The sequence below is a fragment of the Amblyraja radiata genome, chromosome 29 (genome assembly GCF_010909765.2).
Source record: "Amblyraja radiata isolate CabotCenter1 chromosome 29, sAmbRad1.1.pri, whole genome shotgun sequence".
Taxonomy (NCBI): domain Eukaryota; kingdom Metazoa; phylum Chordata; class Chondrichthyes; order Rajiformes; family Rajidae; genus Amblyraja; species Amblyraja radiata.
In genome coordinates, this window is record NC_045984.1 from 16824668 (window position 1) to 16843269 (window position 18602).

The following is an 18602-nucleotide window of genomic DNA, read 5'->3' on the forward strand; positions in this document are numbered from 1 at the left end:
GTCACAGGTGCTATCTCAGGTTAGCCAAAATTCTGAAGCGGAGGAGCTGACTGACATCAACAAAGACTGACTTCTGTGCAGAAATAATTAATTTAGTGTGAAATGCTTTAGGGAATCCTGTATATGTGAAATGCGATGTATTTCAGAATTCAGATGCTTTGTGCGAAATGTTATTGATTGATTGGAATTTGAAGAACTGCAGTTCTTGGCACCAGATTGGCCCTGCTGCAAAGTATAACTGATGGAATACGATTATGGCCCACCACAATCATGTTTTCATCACAAAAAAAAAATTATTAAACCTTTTCACCAAATCAAACTGAGTTGCACAAATGTATAAACATCAAACAATCTGAAATTTAATATAAAAGCCAAATATTAAAAAGTCAATCAACAGGTCAGACATCATTCCTGGAAATAGACACATAAAGCTGGAGTAACTCAGCAGGACAGGCAGCATCTCTGGAGAGAAGGAATGGGTTGTAGCGGCACCTAGTGGTGAAGCTGGGTATTCAGAACCCTCGTCATTGGTCGGGACTGTCACGTGACCGGGGGTTTGTTCGCGGGCTTTACAGTATGTTCAGTAGCTAGTGCTCCTCATGACGACAGGATCTTAGATCGTTTATTCCTGACCAAGTACACATGTAGTTCGGGTGTTGTTTCGTTACTAAAGAACATTTTGCTCTACCTGCCTGGTGTCGCTACATTGGTGACTCCATCGATCACTCCATCGATCCGAAAGTTTCTCAAATTCATTATTATGAACACCGCCGAGAAACACGACACCAACCCGGCCCAGCAAAATGCCGTTTGGCTAAAACTACCCGTTTTCTGGGCAGTGCAACCTCATGTGCGTTTCAACACATCGAGGCCCAATTCGGCAAATTGTCGCGGATTCGACTAAATACTTCTACGTGGCCGGTGCGCTGAACCAAGAAACCGCCGCCCGATTGCTTCCTTACCTTCAACATCCACCAGCTGACAATAAGTATGAGGGCCTCAAGGCACTGCTGCTGCGTACTTTCGGGCTCAGCTGCCGCGATCCCGCCACATGGACGGCCTTGGTGACCGCAAGCCGTCTGTACCGCTCGCTCGGCGAGTTGCAGGGAGTCGGCGAAGTCACTACCGGCGAGGACCAGGCAGATATCGTCGGGCATCTGTTCGAGGAATGCCTGCTCGAAAATCAGACAAGGCTGGTGACCGTCCATCAGCGAAATAATTTTCGCTCATCAGTACAGACGACTTATGGTCACCAGCCTTGTCAGACGCGGACGATGCGTACGCTCAAATTCTGGACGAATTCCCTGAAATCCTGACTCCCCGGTTTAAATCGGCCAACCCCAGACACGGTGTCATGCACCACATCCCCACCACCGGCCCTCAGCTCCATGCACGGGCGCCAGGCTCCCGCCTGACAAGCTGCGGCTTGCCAAGGAGGAATTCCAGTGCATGGAGATGAGTATTGTGCGGCGCTCCGACAGCCCATGGGCCTCCCCACTCCAAATGGTCCCCAAGTCGTCCGGCGGGCGGAGACCGTGCGGGGACTACCGCCGCCTCAACAACGCCACAACTGCTGACTGCTACCCCGTCCCTGGGAGAAGGCAGGAACGGGGTACTGATTGGGGATGATCAGCCATGATCACATTGTATGGCAGTGCTGGCTCGAAGGGCCAAATGGCCTACTCCTGCACATATTGTCTATTGTCTATTGTCCCGCACATACAGGATTTCACAGCCCATTTGGACGGGGCTAAATATTTTTCTAAAATTGATCTGGTGCGAGGATACCACCAGATCCCTGTCCACCCCGATGATGTGCCTAAGACCGCCATTATTACTCCTTTTGGACTGTACGAATGGTTGCTGATGCCATTTGGCCTCCAAAATGCCGTCCAAGCCTTTCAGCGGCTTATGGACATGGTCGTCCGGGGATTCGTATTTTTGTTCATCTATCTCGATAACATTCTGGTCGCCAGTCGCTCCCGCCAGGATCACCTCAGGGACCATGGCCTTGCTATTAATCCCGCCAAATGCCAGTTCGACCTTGACTCCATTTCATTTCTCGGCCATCATTTTACCCAACAGGGCGCAACCGGGTGGAGGCTACTCGGCAGTTTCCCCGGCCAGCCACAGTGAAAGGGTTTCAAGAGTTCATGGGCATGATTAATGTTTATCATCGTTTTGTCCCAGCGGCGGCCCAGGTTATGTGACCTTTGTTCCAGTGTCTGGCAAGCAAACAGCGGGACCTGGTGTCGGATGCGGAAACCACGGCCGTGTTTGACGGGGCCAAGGAGGCACTGGCCAATGCCACTATGCTCGTTCATCCGCGGGCCACTGTCCCTACTGCCCTCACCGTAGACGCTTCTGACACCACCATCGGGGGGGTCCTCGAACAGTTCATTGACGGTCGCTGGAAGCCACTCGCCTTTTTCAGCCGGCACCTGCACCCCCCCAAGCTGAATTACAGAGCTTTTGACCGCGAGCTCCTGGCCTTCAACTTGGCTGTCCGGCATTTCCGGTATTTCCTGGAGGGCAGACCCTTCACGGCCTTCACCGACTACAAGCCCCTCACTTTCGCCTTTGCGAAAGTGTCTGATCCCCGGTCAGCACGCCAACAACGGCATTTGGCTATCCTATTGGAGTTCACCACCTGTATCCAGCACGTGGGGGGTAAGCATAACCAGGTCGCTGACGCCTTATCTCGTCCTGCCATTAATGCTGTTCTGACTTTAGCTCCGGGGATTGACTATTCTGTCCTGGCCGCTGCGCAACAGGACGGAGACGAGATGATTCCCTATCGCACCGCCGTTTCGGGTTTGAAACTGGAGGATGTCGCACTAGGGCCCTCGGGTGTTATTGTCCTCTGTGATGTCTCCATGGGGCAACCCTGACCTATCGTCCCTACTGTTTGGCGACGTCGCATTTTCGATTCAGTCCACGGCTTAGCCCACCCTTCTATCCGTGCAACTACTGCGTTGGTGGCGGCCAAGTTCGTCTGGCATGGCCTCCACAAGCAGGTCGGTGCCTGGGCCAGGGCCTGCATCCCCTGCCAGACTTCGAAGGTCCAGCGCCACGTGCGCGCGCCTCTGCAGGATTTTGTCGACCCTCGGTACCGATTCGACCACATCCACGTCGACATTGTGGGTCCCCTACCGCCGTCCCGAGGTGTCACCCACCTGCTCACCATTGTGGACCATTTCACGCGGTGCCCCGAGGCCATTCCACTTCCTGACACCTCTGCCGCGACATGCACGAGCTCTCACTGCCCACTGGGATGCTCGTTTCGGCGTTCCCGCCGACATCTCCTCAGTGCCCAGTGGTCGGCCATGGCCCAGCTGCTCGGCGCTCAGCTGCACCACACTATGGTGCGTCATCCTCAGGCCAACGGCATGGTAAAGCGTTTCCACTGGCACCTGAAGTCCTCCTTGAAGGCACGGCTCACGGGGTCTGATTGGTTGGACGAATTGCCATGGGTTTTGCTGGGACTCCGCACGGCCCAGAAGGAAGATTTGGCCAAGAGTTGATTTATGGCTCCCCGCTTAAAGTACCCGGTGATTTTATCCCAGCGGGACGGGAGCAGCAGGAACCCCCTTCGCCTGTGCTGGCGCACCTCCGTGAGCAAGTGGGCAATCTGGCTCCTGCCCCGACCTCTCGCCATGAGGTTGCCCCTCCCTATGTCCCACCTGCCCTCAAAGACTACCAATTAGTTTTTCTTTGCAGGGACTCGCACTGGTCTCAGCTGCAGCGCCCTTACAAGGGTCCATTCCGGGTGTTGCAACCTGGCGCCGTGATTTTCGTTCTGGATGTTGGGGGCCGACAGGAGGTTGTTTCGGTGGCCCGCCTTAAGCCAGCCCACCTCGATGTCGACCGTTGGTGGCCCAGCCCAGTCGTAGAGGTCGACTGCCGGCCCTCCCGCCTTTGCCTGTTGCAACTGTTGTGCCTGTTCTCCCTGTGTCCACGCGGTCTGGCCCCCGTATTCAGACTCCCGCTCGTTTTCTTCATCTAGTGGTGAAGCTGGGTATTCAGAACCCTTATCATTGGTCGGGACTGTCATGTGACTGGGGGTTCTTTCGCGGGCTTTTCAGTATGTTCAGTAGCTAGTGCTCCTCACGACGACAGGAACTTAGATCGTTTATTGCTGACCAAGTACATGTGTAGTTCGTGTGTTGTTTCGTTAATAAAAATCATTTCGCTCTACCTGCCTGGTCTCGCAACAGGGTGACGTTTCGGGTCGAGACCCTTCTTCAGACTGGAGAATGAATTGGAATTTACCTTTTATGACCGCCTTGATGTGAACAGATAAATGTCATCAACCTTAAACATCTGAAGAAGGGTTTTGGCCCGAAACGTTGCCTATTTCCTTCGCTCCATAGATGCTGCTGCACCCGCTGAGTTTCTCCAGCTTTTTTGTGAACCTTAAATATTAATTCTGTGTTTGACTCCACACATATCTGACGAATACCTCCACTATTTTCATTTAGTTTTAATTTAATGTCCAGCATCTGCAAGGTTTATTTTACTTTTTGATAAATTATTGCCTGATACATTTATAGTACAAATATTCAAACCTATTAACTCACAAATTTGTCCTCAAAATAATACTTTACTGAGGTCAATTATTTTACAGGTGCTGTCTTTCGCGTCACTTTTTTGAAGGTGTCAGCACAACTGTCCACTAACCATGGTAGCCAGACAAGACCATTTAAGGTAGACAAAAGTGCTGGAGAAACTCAGCGGGTGCAGCAGCATCTATGGAGCGAAGGCAATAGGCAACGTTTCAGGCCGAAACCCTTCTTCAGACGACCACCCCCCATCAGTCTGAAGAAGGGTTGCCTATTTCCTTCGCCCCATAGATGCTGCTGCACCCGCTGAGTTTCTCCAGCACATTTGTCTACCTTCGATTTTCCAGCATCTGCAGTTCCTTCTTAAAGACCATTTAACTTGACTGCCCACTTCTCTTCAAGCTCGGTGCACAAGAGCTCACACACGATTCAATACATTAGTCAATAGGTACCCGAGAAAAAGTTTGATTTGACCTTTTTCTCAGTAAGGTACCGACCCGTATTCCCGCCGACATTGTCCAGGTGGAACCTGGAGAAATCTATCCACTTAGTTTCACATCCGTTCTGTAAAATTGCTCATGGGCAGTCATCTGAGTATCAGGCGATGGAAGTTACACCAAAACTCCAATATCATAATGAAATATGCACACGATGTGACTGGAGAATGATAATTTCAATAAAAACTAAAAAAAATGTGAGGATGGCGAAAAGACAGACATTTTTTATTACGGTAGAAGTGGAACGGGTTGGCGGGCGGAGTTGTTTTCCGGAGGCCTTTTATATCAGACAATGTTTACAAGCCAATTAACCTACAAACCTGTACGTCTTTGGAATGTGGGAGGGAACCGAAGGTCTCGGGTAGAAGGTACAAACTCCGTACAGGCAGCACCCGTAGTCGGGATCGAACCCGGGTCTCCAGTGCTGCATTTTGCTGTAAGGCAGCAACTCTACCGTGACTGCGATATTATAAGCCCTTGCTGGCCCTCTGGAACCATCAGCAGAATTTACACTGACGTCGGAGCAGCAAAAGCAGTCGGAGTTCCGAGAACCTCGCACCTCCTGTCAGGAGCGGCGCTAGGACGCTGGCAGGCCCCACAGTGACCTAGGCGCCCGAACCTTCTGAGCGCGGGATGGGGAGCTTTAATTTTGGGGAACATTGCGGATGAGCGAGAGCAGGGAGCGGATTTAAATGTTAAATCGTTCTCTTACGGTTTTTTCATGTGCAGGTTGCTGGCCAGCCAGCCGCTATGCCCGGGGAGTCTATCCGTAGTCGCAGCGCCGCCTAGTAACGGGGAGGGGAGGGGAGCGTCCCCGAGCGGCCGGAGGCCTGCAACTACAGCGTACCACGCTGATGTTGACATAGGGGCTGAACATGACCGACTAACATGATGCGCCTTCTCCCCAGTGGCTTCATGAGGGGGAGGGATGGCGCTAACTGGGGAGCACCGTGCGGTTAAAGATTCTCACATTGGACAGAAAGTGCTCCAACTGTCAGGTGACTGGCAAAAGGTATGCCTGATGAAAGACTAAATCAACATGACACTCGGGAGAGCGAATAGAAGATAAGAGCATTAAATAGATGGGACCCTGTATCACTTGTGCATACATTTTGGGGATAGACAGGTAATAATGACAATTTTGGTCTCCTTTCCCAAGGAAGTTTATAAAATGGGTTCAGTATTATTAGTTCACCATCATAGTTCTTTGGATGACAAGCTTGTTATATGAAGAGGAATTTAGTAGCCCAAGCCTTAATAGTAAAATTAAGGGTGGCTTCATTGAAGCACACAACATTCTTAGAGGCATTGGCAGGTAGATGTGGGGATGATCTTTCCCTGTTAAATAATCTAATACCAGAACAGGTTCAAGACATGCAAGATCGAAATGAGAAATTTCCCTCAGAGTGTCATGAATCTTTGGAATTCTCTACCTTGCAGTTTGGTGGAGACTGTATTTTGAATTCATTCAATGACTAAAATCAAATTCAGGATGTTAAAGGAGGTTTGCGTACAGGGCAGGAAAACGTTTTAAGGTAGGAGATCAACCATGATCCTATTCAATGGCAGAGCAGGTTATAGGGACTGATAGACAATAGACAATAGGTGCAGGAGTAGACCATTCGGCCCTTCGAGCCAGCACCGCCATTCAATGTGATCATGGCTGATCATCTCCAATCAGTACCCCATTCCTGCCTTCTGCCCATATCCCCTGACGCCGCTATCTTTAAGAGCCCTATGTTGCTCTCTCTTGAAAGTATCCAGAGAACCGGCCTCCACCGCTAGGCTGTGGGCCGAGCATCAAAAATGTGTCTAGAAATCAACTTTCGTGACCCATGTCTCAGAACTACATGAGATTTTACACAGATTTAGATAAAATATAATTGAGAAGGATGTCATAACTCGTCAGTGCCAAAAGTTTCACATTAATTAATTAAACTAGTTAGAAAATGAGATCGAAAAAATAAGCGCCATCTGGTGTCCAATGCCCATATTACACCATTGGGAGCCTATTTCCGTGTTATATTTCCTATGCTCGCAGATGTCCAATCGGAATGGCCGATGCTCGCAGATGTCCAATCGGAATCTGCCGGCTGCATTTCTTCCTTTGATTCATTGCCACGCCGAATCCAGACGCTCAATCTCCGACATCATTTCCATTTCGCTAGAGATTTCGCTTTTCTTTCTAAGTATCCGCTCCTCATTACATTTCGTCGTCTTTAAGTACACATTTTTAATCAAATCCTTCTCCCCCCCCCCCCCACTCACTCATGTTGTCGCCTCCTGCTGGCCAGCGACCATAAAGGCTGCTGGCGCCCGCATCTCAACCTCAAGAGACGCCATTTAAAAACGGCCTTTCGGGAACGGCTTTACTTCGACGACCACGTCTCCCGTGGGGGCTACGGGTAGGGAACGGCTGCGTTGGGGGAGCAGACCCAACGGGTCTGCCATTGGTCTAGTACCATATATATATATATATATATATATATATGTATAATATAATATATGTATACGTATGACTTGTGAATATGACTGTAATCATATATAATGACGTATAATTATATTATATAAAAATAATATAATGAATATAATTGTGAGTGTGTGCTTTGAATGAGACTGCCGCAGAGGTCCGGCTCCTGAACCAGCCTAATTAATGGGTGAGGGCAGTTCCTCTGTGTTCCCCCATTTACTGAACCCCACTGACTGCCAGTGTGCAGAGTGGGGGGTCATAGCCATAGTGGGACTGGGGCAGTGCCAGGCTGGGGGAAGGCTAAGGCACCTTCCACTGACAGCAAAATGCCTAACTCATCCCCCTTCCAGAGCTGCCCACGGCTGGAACTGGAGCCGTTTTGGGACCGGCTGCGGGTTCCATACGTGTGGCCCCACAGCGCGTCCACCTCGGCCAGCATGCCCTTCTGGAACATCGTGGTGATGATGGTGGGGAGCAGAACTGCCCTGCACGCCGCCCGGGCCGCCTTCAGACTGAAGAAGGTCCATCTGGCTCCTCAGATCCTGGTGAACTTCTACCGCTGCACCATCGAGAGCATCCTTACCAACTGTATCACAGTATGGTATGGCAACTGCTCTGTCTCCGACCGGAAGGCATTGCAGAGGGTGGTGAAAATTGCCCAACGCATCACCGGTTCCTCGCTCCCCTCCATTGAGTCTGTCCAAAGCAAGCGTTGTCTGCGGAGGGCGCTCAGCATCGCCAAGGACTGCTCTCACCCCAACCATGGACTGTTTATCCTCCTACCATCCGGGAGGCGCTACAGGTCTCTCCGTTGCCGGACCAGCAGGTCCAGGAACAGCTTCTTCCCGGCGGCTGTCACTCTACTCAACAACGTACCCCGGTGACTGCCAATCACCCCCCCCCCCGGACACTCCTCCCACAGGAAAAACACTATGTCTGTATATATGTTAATGTAAATATTTATTCAAATCATATGCTATGTCGCTCTTCCAGGGAGAAGCTAAATGCATTTTGTTGTCTCTGTACTGTACACGGACAATAACAATTAAAGTTGAATCTGAATCTGAATCTGAATCTGAAACTTCAGCATCCCCATAGCGCCGGCTCCGTCAGTCCGCCCGCTCACTCGCTGCAACACCGGTCTACCGACAACCCGACTGACCACTCGCAGCACCCACCGTCCATCCGACCACTTGCAGCATCCACTGGCGGCTCGGCCCGGCCAACCACTCTCACCACCCACCGGCGGACCGACAACTCTCACCACCCACTGGCGGACCAGCCACTCTCACCACCCACTGGCGGACCGGCCACTCTCACCACCCACCGGCGGCCCAGCCCAACCGACCGCTCTCACCTCCCACCAGCGGCCCGGCCCAAATCTCACCACCCACCGGCGGCCCGACGACCAGACCGATCCTCCACAGCATCCATCGGCCTACCGACAAGCCCGACCTACTGACTGAATAACCGACTGACCCTAACCCCAATCGTAACCCTAGGTCTACATTTGTAATTTATCATTTTTATTTAACAGTTCACATAATAACTTTATAAAGATAAATCAATTGTAAAACAAAATTATCAACAAGGTTAGCATTACCTTTATTCCTTCGAAACCCTGTTATTGTTTTGATGTAATGAGAAGGCAGCCATGATCCCAGGGTCCTAGCTGTCTAGTGACCATAAAACAAAGTGCGGGATTGGTCAATTTGCATCCGACCTCAATGTCAAACGGGCATTGATTGAACAATTACTACTCGGAAAATTGGAAGTTTTTCCCATGTTTAAAAGAAATGTGCAGGTTTTGGTCTTGATGAGTTTCAGGTATGATTTATATATCTTTACACAACATGTTAAAAATTCAGGTAGTTCCGTGAGTTGGGTCACAAACTTGTACGAAAAAGCTTCTCAGCCCACAGCCTACGCTCTCTGAGGCAGAGAATGCCACAGACTCACAACTCTCTGTGTGAAAAAGTATTTCCTCATCTCCGTTTTAAATGGCTTACCCGTTATTCTTAAACAGTGGCCCCTGGTTCTGGACTCCCCCAACATCGGGAACATATTTCCTGCCTCTAGCGTGTCCAAACCCTTAATAATCTTATGTTTCAATAAGATTCCCTCTCATCCTTCTAAATTCCAGAGTATATGAACCCAGCCGTTCCATTCTCTCAGCATATGACAGTCTCGCCATACATGTACCTTGTACAATTAACCTTGTAAACTCCCTCTATAACAATAATGTCTTTCCTCAAATTAGGGGACCAAAACTGCACACAATACTTCAGGTGTGGTCAGGTGTGGTTTATTGTTGTTTTTATTGTATTATATGTATGACTGCTGCAATTTCGTTCAGACTTCGGTCTGAATGACAATAAAGGCTATCTATCTATCTATCTATCTATCTATCTATCTATCTATCTATCTATCTATCTATCTATCTATCTATCTATCTATCTATCTATCTATCTATCTATCTATCTATCTATCTATCTATCTATCTATCTATCTATCTATCTATCTATCTATCTATCTATCTATCTATCTATCTATCTATCTATCTATCTATCTATCTATCTATCTATCTATCTATCTATCTATCTATCTATCTATCTATCTATCTATCTATCTATCTATCTATCTATCTATCTATCTATCTATCTATCTATCTATCTATCTATCTATCTATCTATCTATCTATCTATCTATCTATCTATCTATCTATCTATCTATCTATCTATCTATCTATCTATCTATCTATCTATCTATCTATCTATCTATCTATCTATCTATCTATCTATCTATCTATCTATCTATCTATCTATCTATCTATCTATCTATCTATCTATCTATCTATCTATCTATCTATCTATCTATCTATCTATCTATCTATCTATCTATCTATCTATCTATCTATCTATCTATCTATCTATCTATCTATCTATCTATCTATCTATCTATCTATCTATCTATCTATCTATCTATCTATCTATCTATCTATCTATCTATCTATCTATCTATCTATCTATCTATCTATCTATCTATCTATCTATCTATCTATCTATCTATCTATCTATCTATCTATCTATCTATCTATCTATCTATCTATCTATCTATCTATCTATCTATCTATCTATCTATCTATCTATCTATCTATCTATCTATCTATCTATCTATCTATCTATCTATCTATCTATCTATCTATCTATCTATCTATCTATCTATCTATCTATCTATCTATCTATCTATCTATCTATCTATCTATCTATCTATCTATCTATCTATCTATCTATCTATCTATCTATCTATCTATCTATCTATCTATCTATCTATCTATCTATCTATCTATCTATCTATCTATCTATCTATCTATCTATCTATCTATCTATCTATCTATCTATCTATCTATCTATCTATCTATCTATCTATCTATCTATCTATCTATCTATCTATCTATCTATCTATCTATCTATCTATCTATCTATCTATCTATCTATCTATCTATCTATCTATCTATCTATCTATCTATCTATCTATCTATCTATCTATCTATCTATCTATCTATCTATCTATCTATCTATCTATCTATCTATCTATCTATCTATCTATCTATCTATCTATCTATCTATCTATCTATCTATCTATCTATCTATCTATCTATCTATCTATCTATCTATCTATCTATCTATCTATCTATCTATCTATCTATCTATCTATCTATCTATCTATCTATCTATCTATCTATCTATCTATCTATCTATCTATCTATCTATCTATCTATCTATCTATCTATCTATCTATCTATCTATCTATCTATCTATCTATCTATCTATCTATCTATCTATCTATCTATCTATCTATCTATCTATCTATCTATCTATCTATCTATCTATCTATCTATCTATCTATCTATCTATCTATCTATCTATCTATTCTTATTTCCTGTATTTATAATGGAGGATATGCGAGGGAGAAGAGAATGGAGTATTTGAAAGACAGGAGATTGTTGGTTTTAGCTCCTTTCCAGAGATTTGAGCTCAATGAGACTGGCAAATGCACAGAACCAGTGATGGTTTGATGAGATGTCATACTGAAGGCGCATCAGTAAAGTGGGATTATTAAATCCGTTCAAACTGTTAAAACCTTGTCCATCAGCCATGTACTGCTCAATCCAGAAACATTGTACATTACAGTATATATGTACTGCATCCAGCCAAAACTAGGTGACCTGGAAGAAGGAAACTAGATAAATCCCACCATCATTGATGAAGATGCTTAAGTTGCTTGGTACATGTACCTTAGGAACTCCTATTGTTGCTCAGGGACATATACTGATGGACTAAGATCAGAATGAGATCTGCACCTAACTTGGTGAAATCCAATTTAGTTTTTGTCTGCAGATTATTGGCAAGTAAATTTAGAAAAAAGTAATTGGACAATTTGTATCCCAGAAGTAAACCAAGTGAATCGAAGGCTGTTCTAACACCAAGGCTAGTATATTTCAGTATTGGTACAGAGATCCTTTATGGACAAAGGTTTCGCACAATGGAAAAATTATGGAATCAAAAATATAGGACATCTTTATGGGAAAGGTACTTTTCTTTCATTTCAAGAGTTACAACAGAATTATGGACTGCACTCAAATAATTTCTTCAGATATCTACAAATTAGAGATTATGTTAAATCTAATACACAAGTCTACAGGAATAGGGAATCAGAAATTATTGATGAATGTTTGAACAAGCATCCTAATACTGAAAAACTAATAGCTTATATTTATAACACCCTACTAAACAACGAGGTACCACCGACCGAACCATATAGATACAAATGGGAAAATTTGTATCACCCTATCACGAAAGATATGTGGGACGAAAGTTTACAACAAATACATCAATGTTCATTAAATGCCAGACATACTTTAATACAATTCAAGGTCTTACATAGACTACACTACTCTAAAATAAAACTAAATAGAATCTTCCCACAAATCTCTCCTATTTGTGATAAATGTCTACATCTAGAGGCTAATTTAACACATACGTTTGCAAACTGTATAAAACTTAAACATTTCTGGACTGATATTTTTGAAATAACTTCAGAAGTTATTAATACAAAACTGGACCCAGACACAAAATTAATAATACTTGGAATATCAGAACAAAGCTTAACACTCACAACAAACCAAAGAAATTTACTCAACTACAGTATAACCGGGAAAAAATTTATATTAAAATTTTGGAAAGGCCCTACAACCCCCACAATTAAAATGTGGATTACGGAAATGTCGGAGACCCTATACTTAGAAAGAATTAGACTTGTCTTAATGGACAAACAAGATCTTTTCCATAAAATTTGGGCTCCATTCATTAACTATCTGAAGGGATAGATTGGCACAGCACGAGGACCCAACTGAAACTTGAACTCAGGAACAGATGAAAAGCTATACTTTATAACCTACGAACCTATCTCCATTGACGTATTACAGGTAACCCATTCCACCTCCCTTGTTTTTCTGTTGTGTTTTTTTTTCTTTTTTCTTTGTAACTTTCTACCCTCTCTTTCTCTCTCTTTCTATAAAAAATAAAAACACTAGAAGCAGAAGTAATTGATAATGGAAAATTTTAATAATGTATGACTGATGTATATGAAAAGTTTTTTTACTATAATATGTAACTACATTTTATAATATGTCTACTTCTAATAAATAAATTTAAAAAAAAATAAAAAACTCCACCCCATGATCCTGTTCCCTCGGACCTGTAGTCAATATCAAATATTCTAAAGGCTTTTAGGAAATCTAAATCTATTATTCCTTTATCATGTATCTGTACACTCTGAATGGCTCGATTGTAATCATGTTTTGTCCTATCGCTGGCTGGTTAGCACGCAACAAATGCTTTTAACTGTACCTCAGTACACATGACAATAAACTAAACTAAAGATATTATATCTACATCCTTACCCTCGTCTTAGCTTTGATTCTTCTACAATTTGGTTCATTGTTTATTTTCCCCAAATGTTTTTCTATTATATTTTAAAGTAAAGATTACCTTATCCTTTCCACCAGTGTTGTTCTTCTTATTGAGTCTACATCTTGAGTTCTACAAGATTAGAAATTGTTCAGCCAGAGCTGAACACACTTCTCAGCATCCGCATACAATGGCGTCTTGCGGTTCTTGTGTGTAGTGGTGTAAAGATTGGTGGAAACAGGGCGGCGATGTGAATGTTCTTTCCTTGACCCCACCAGTGTTGTTGAATTAACATATGTAGTTCTCTGGGTTGTTCTAGTACCTATTTTAATAATAGGAACAACATCAGCTGTCTGTATGTCCTCTAGTTTGATTTATTTTCCTGATACGCTTCTGTGCCTATGTGCTACACTTCCCCAACATTTCAATGGGCACAGTTGCAATCCATCCAATTCTATTCTCTTGAGGTAATTTACCAATTATCTACCTCTTTGCTTAGTGATTGTATTTATAACTTTATTGGTTTCTTCTTCCAAAGTCACAACAATCTTGCCAGTCTCCCTGGCTTCATTAGAATATACTTTCCCAGTTATAGGGTGTCTTTTGTAAACCTGGGATGCTGCAAAAATGTGATATAAGAACATAACAATGTGATATAAAAAACACAACAACCAACTTGTATGGAGCATGTTTGACAAACAGAAATAAAACAATGAGCATATAATTGGTTTTGATGTTGATTGAAAGATAAATATTCTAGACGGCATCGTAGCGCAGCTGGGGGAGCTGCTGCCTCACGGCGCCAGAGACCCGGGTAAGCAATTATGGCCTGGTGACTCCAAGAAAGAGGGAAATAAGGGCTTGTGAGAACTGTCACCTTCTCTGGGGAGAGTTACAGCCATAAACATAAACTTGGAGAGTTCTACTGCAACCCAGAACTTCTCAGCCTCCAAATTATTCCAAGCAGTGTAGACTTTGATCAATGCCTCATCTCATAATTTGTTGTGCACCACAGCAATCGGCAGACTGCTAATGTTCTCTCATCTCCGAATATGACAAGAAGTGGAAATAGAAATAGGAAGAGATCATTCAGTCTTTCGTGGCTGTCTCGCCATTCAATAAATTCATGACTGACCTTTTCGCTCAGCACCACTTTACTGCACTAACCCCATATCCATTGATTCCCTTAATATCTAAAGAGCTCTTTATTACTATTTTAAAAATACTGAGTAACTGAGCCTCCACAGTTCTCTTGGGGAGAGAATTTCACATAAGATGGAATGCTTCGAGAGGATGATTATGACACATATTAATTAGTAGGACTGGATGTTACAATCCCTAAGGTTCTTCACCACAACTGACACCCGGTATTCTTGGGGGTGACCAATAGGTGATTTTGCTACCAATCAGACACATCTTCAGTTGTGTACCTCAACATCTCTGGGTGTTTCGGCCTTTTATCACAAGACACCCTCAGTCGAGGCAGGCCCACCGCAGGGTGATCAGCCCTGGGTGTGTGTCTTATGGTTAGCCTCTAGATGGTCACGTGGCAGCCCAGACAGCATCTTTTCTCTTCAGCCACAGCCAGTGACTGCTCCATTCTGCTTTTTTCCTTCCATCTTCCTCTCTACCACTGACTGGGACAGTACTTGGTAGAGCTTCGCCTGTCGTGCTGAAACCCTGTGGACTGTGGTGGTTAACCTGCCACTGGGCTTCACCCTGGCCTGATTTGGCCTACCTCTTAGAAGGTAATGGTCAATGCGAGGCCCCACACCAAGCTCTCCCAGGCACTTTTCCCTGCCCTGGTGGATCTTGAGTCCCTTCTCTGATGTTATCTTTTCCCAGCCGCAGATGCAGCTTCGTAGCTTATGTCCTGCCAGGGCTGCTGCTCTGTCAATTGCTGTGCTAGTTCTCTTATTCATAGTCGATTCCTTCCGTAGCAATATAAGGGTGGATCCAAAACGCTGATTAGCGATGGATCCTGCTGGTATGAGGAGCTAGCCCATGCTAGCCCCGGTGGGGTCTATTCCCTCCGGTTAGCAGTCTCTCCAGACCGTCACTAGGTCTTTCCCTGGTTGTCAGCTGCCCTTTCGTAGCGGTCACTGGTTTGATTTTGATTTTGCTACCAATCAGACACGTCTTCAGTTGTGTACCTCAACATCACAAATAAACTCCAGCCTACCAAGCAGCCTTGATCCACTGCAGTTTGCCCACCGCTACAACAGGTCCATGGCTGATACCATCTCTGGTCCTATAATAATCTCAGGAACACCGAGATAAGGACACATAAGTCAGACTCCTGTTCATCGACTATAGTGCTGCTTTCAATGCTATTATCCCCGTGTGCGGCGGATGTGGCGCTGATGGACGAGAAGCCGAAGCAAAGAAGTGGAAGCCAAATAACCAAATGGAAACGAAGCCGATACGCCAAATAACCGAAAGGGTGGGACGCCTAAATGCAGACTAATTGAAAGGGCGGGACGCCTAACACCCAGCTAACCGAAAGGCCGCGTCGCCTAAAAGCAAACTCACCGAATGGCCGCTCTGCCGAAACGCAACCTACCCGAAAGGCGGCGTCGCCTACAAACCAACGAACCGAATGCCGCTCAACCGAAAAGTCAAATAACGGACATGACGTTGCCGGGGGGTGGAACTTGTCAGCGATTGGTCCAGACCCCCATGTCGATCACATCGCTGTGGAGGGATGAACATTGCCACACACCTCCGCTCCACCCGACCCACAACCCGTCACAACGGCGTCCCGACGGCTCCATGGGTAAGTTTCCTATTTTCATTTCTGCCCCCCCCCCCCCCCCCCGGGCCCTGGGCTGGGGTCGGAGACGGTGCTTGGACCGGGGGCGGGGAGAGGCCATGCCAGGTACACTCGGCCTCTCCCTCCCCCTCCCCTGGCTCCAGGACACCCGCGCCCCCCCCCCCCCCCCCCCCACAGCCCCCGTCTCAAGCCCTCTGCCTTCCCCGGCTCCAGGACACTCGCCCCCCCCCCCTACTGCCCCCGACTCAAGCCCTCCCCCGCTCCAGGATGCTCACCCACCAAGACAGCCCCCACCTCAAGCCCTCCCCCTTCCCCAGGACGTTTGCCCCCCCCCATGACAGCCCCTGCCTCAAGTAGAACTTCATCGCCGCCCTGCTGGAGAAAAAAGGGTCGGTGGTGGTTTACATCGAGATCCTAGGGAGGTGAGGAGGGAGGCTGGGGGTATCGAGGGAGAAGAGGGGAGAGGGAGGGGAAAGTGGGGGAGGTGAGGAGGGAGAGTGGGGGAATAGAAGGAGAGAAGGGGGTAGGGAAGGGTTACGGGGAGGGGGGAATAACTGAGGGTAGGGTAAAAGAGAGGAGGGGAGAGGTGAGGGAGGGGGAGGGGAGGAGGACAGGGGAAAGTAGACGGAGGGTGAAGAGGAAGGGGAGGGAGTGCTGGGGGATGAGGGGGAATGGACGAGGATGGGGTAGGAAGAGAGAATGGCGAGGCACAGTTGGGGGAGGGTTGCCGTGATGGCGAGGCTCAGTTGGGGAGGGTTGCCATGACATGTCAGAACGGGGATCTCTGACGTCACAACGAGAACCTCTCAGCCGCGCCTGCGCAGTTGGGGACTGTGGGTGAGTGGCGGAATATTGCGTTGGGGGAACGGGACCCGCTTGTATATTACTAAAAAACTCTCATCTTGTTTGTTTCTATGCGTGTGCGTGCGTGTGTGTACCTGTCTCCCTATGTTATCCCGGAACTACGCCATAACGGTGCACGATAGCGCTCCAATTTTTGGACCACCTTACTCAATTGTCCTGTGGTGTGGTGCATCATGTTTCATTCAGATTGATGTTATATTTTACAAGTTATTCACATTTTTAACTTTACAAAATCCCACTTTGAGAAATATTCTTCCATCTGCACTGGCACTTACAGCTATGACGTCACAATGGGATCCAAATCCTTGCTGGCTCTGCCTGCAACAATGTTGCAGTCACAGAACACTGAATCCTGTCAGCAAGTTTTTAAAGTTTAAAAACAGGGAGACTGAACAGGAGGGGGAGGGAGTGTTGGTGGAGGCAGGGGAAGTGCGATTGGATTCTTTCTTAAAGTCCTGGCAGCAAGTGCAATTGGAAGGTTGAAGAGGAGGGGGAGGGAGTGCTGGGATATAAGGGGAAATGAGCCGCCCCAGCGCAGTTGGGGGCTATGGGTGAGTGGTGGAATATTGCGTTGGGGAATTGGGTTGCGTTGGGGGAAGGGGGAGTGGTGGAATATTGTGTTGGGGGAACGGGTTGCATTGGTGTCCAGGCCTCCCATGTGACAGGGACCCAACGGGTCCCACTTGGTCTAGTTATATGATAAAGACATAACCATGCCATTCTTTGAAACATTTCACCTTCTTATTACAAAATCACATCACCATTTGAATGCAAAATGAACAGTTAATCTTTAACTGAGAAGAAAGTTCCAATATTTGTGTTCAGCAAATAATTGACCTACTCAAATAATTGAATTCTGGTTGAGTTATGGTTCCTCACCTGATCTTTAGAGTGTCTTCACATCTCAATCTCCTTATAATTATTGTCCACAAGCCACTTTCCAAGAAAAGTGGTGGGTCGGGGACAATGCAGAATGCAATCCCATGGCGGGATAATAGAGAAATTTGCCACAGATTGAGTAAAGGAATGCAAAAAATTACAGACTTAGAAAGCCAAATGATTTAGATAACTGCCACTGGTCCTGCTTCCTGACACTGATCACTCTTCACAGATATTCTGCTACCTTGTAACAATTTCATCATTGATAAAGAATGCCTGGGAACTTTTGGAAGGATTTTTTGAATCGTGAAAGGATTACCTTTCAAGCACATTCAAAAAATGAATGAGTGATGAAAGATCACACAAATGAAAATCATACATGTCAAGCACTTGAGTGGCTGAGGCATAACGGCTTTGGGCCAAGTGTTCGAGGATGGGATTAACATGGATGGGTGCCCACTAATCAGCCTAGATGTGGTGGCCAAATGGCATGTTGCCGGGATGGCGGGACTGTCATATGGTGAGAGAATGAAGCAGCTGGGCTTGTACACTCTGGAGTTTAGAAGGATGAGAGGGTACCTTATT

General features: G+C 45.8%; 1 protein-coding gene across 3 annotated transcripts in view; it reads right to left on the reverse strand.

Moving 5' to 3' along the window:
* pias4 (protein inhibitor of activated STAT 4) overlaps nucleotides 1–5878 on the reverse strand; it is a 67352-nt gene extending 61474 nt beyond the window's left edge. Inside the window, exon 1 of one of the 3 annotated variants that reach the window (XR_004416227.1) lies at nucleotides 5772–5878. The gene's annotated coding sequence lies outside the window, so the exon portion shown is untranslated. The remainder of the gene's footprint in view (nucleotides 1–5771) is intronic. The other 2 variants (XM_033046691.1, XM_033046693.1) reach the window with 2 other exon arrangements.
* Nucleotides 5879–18602: the final 12724 nt, after the last annotated feature.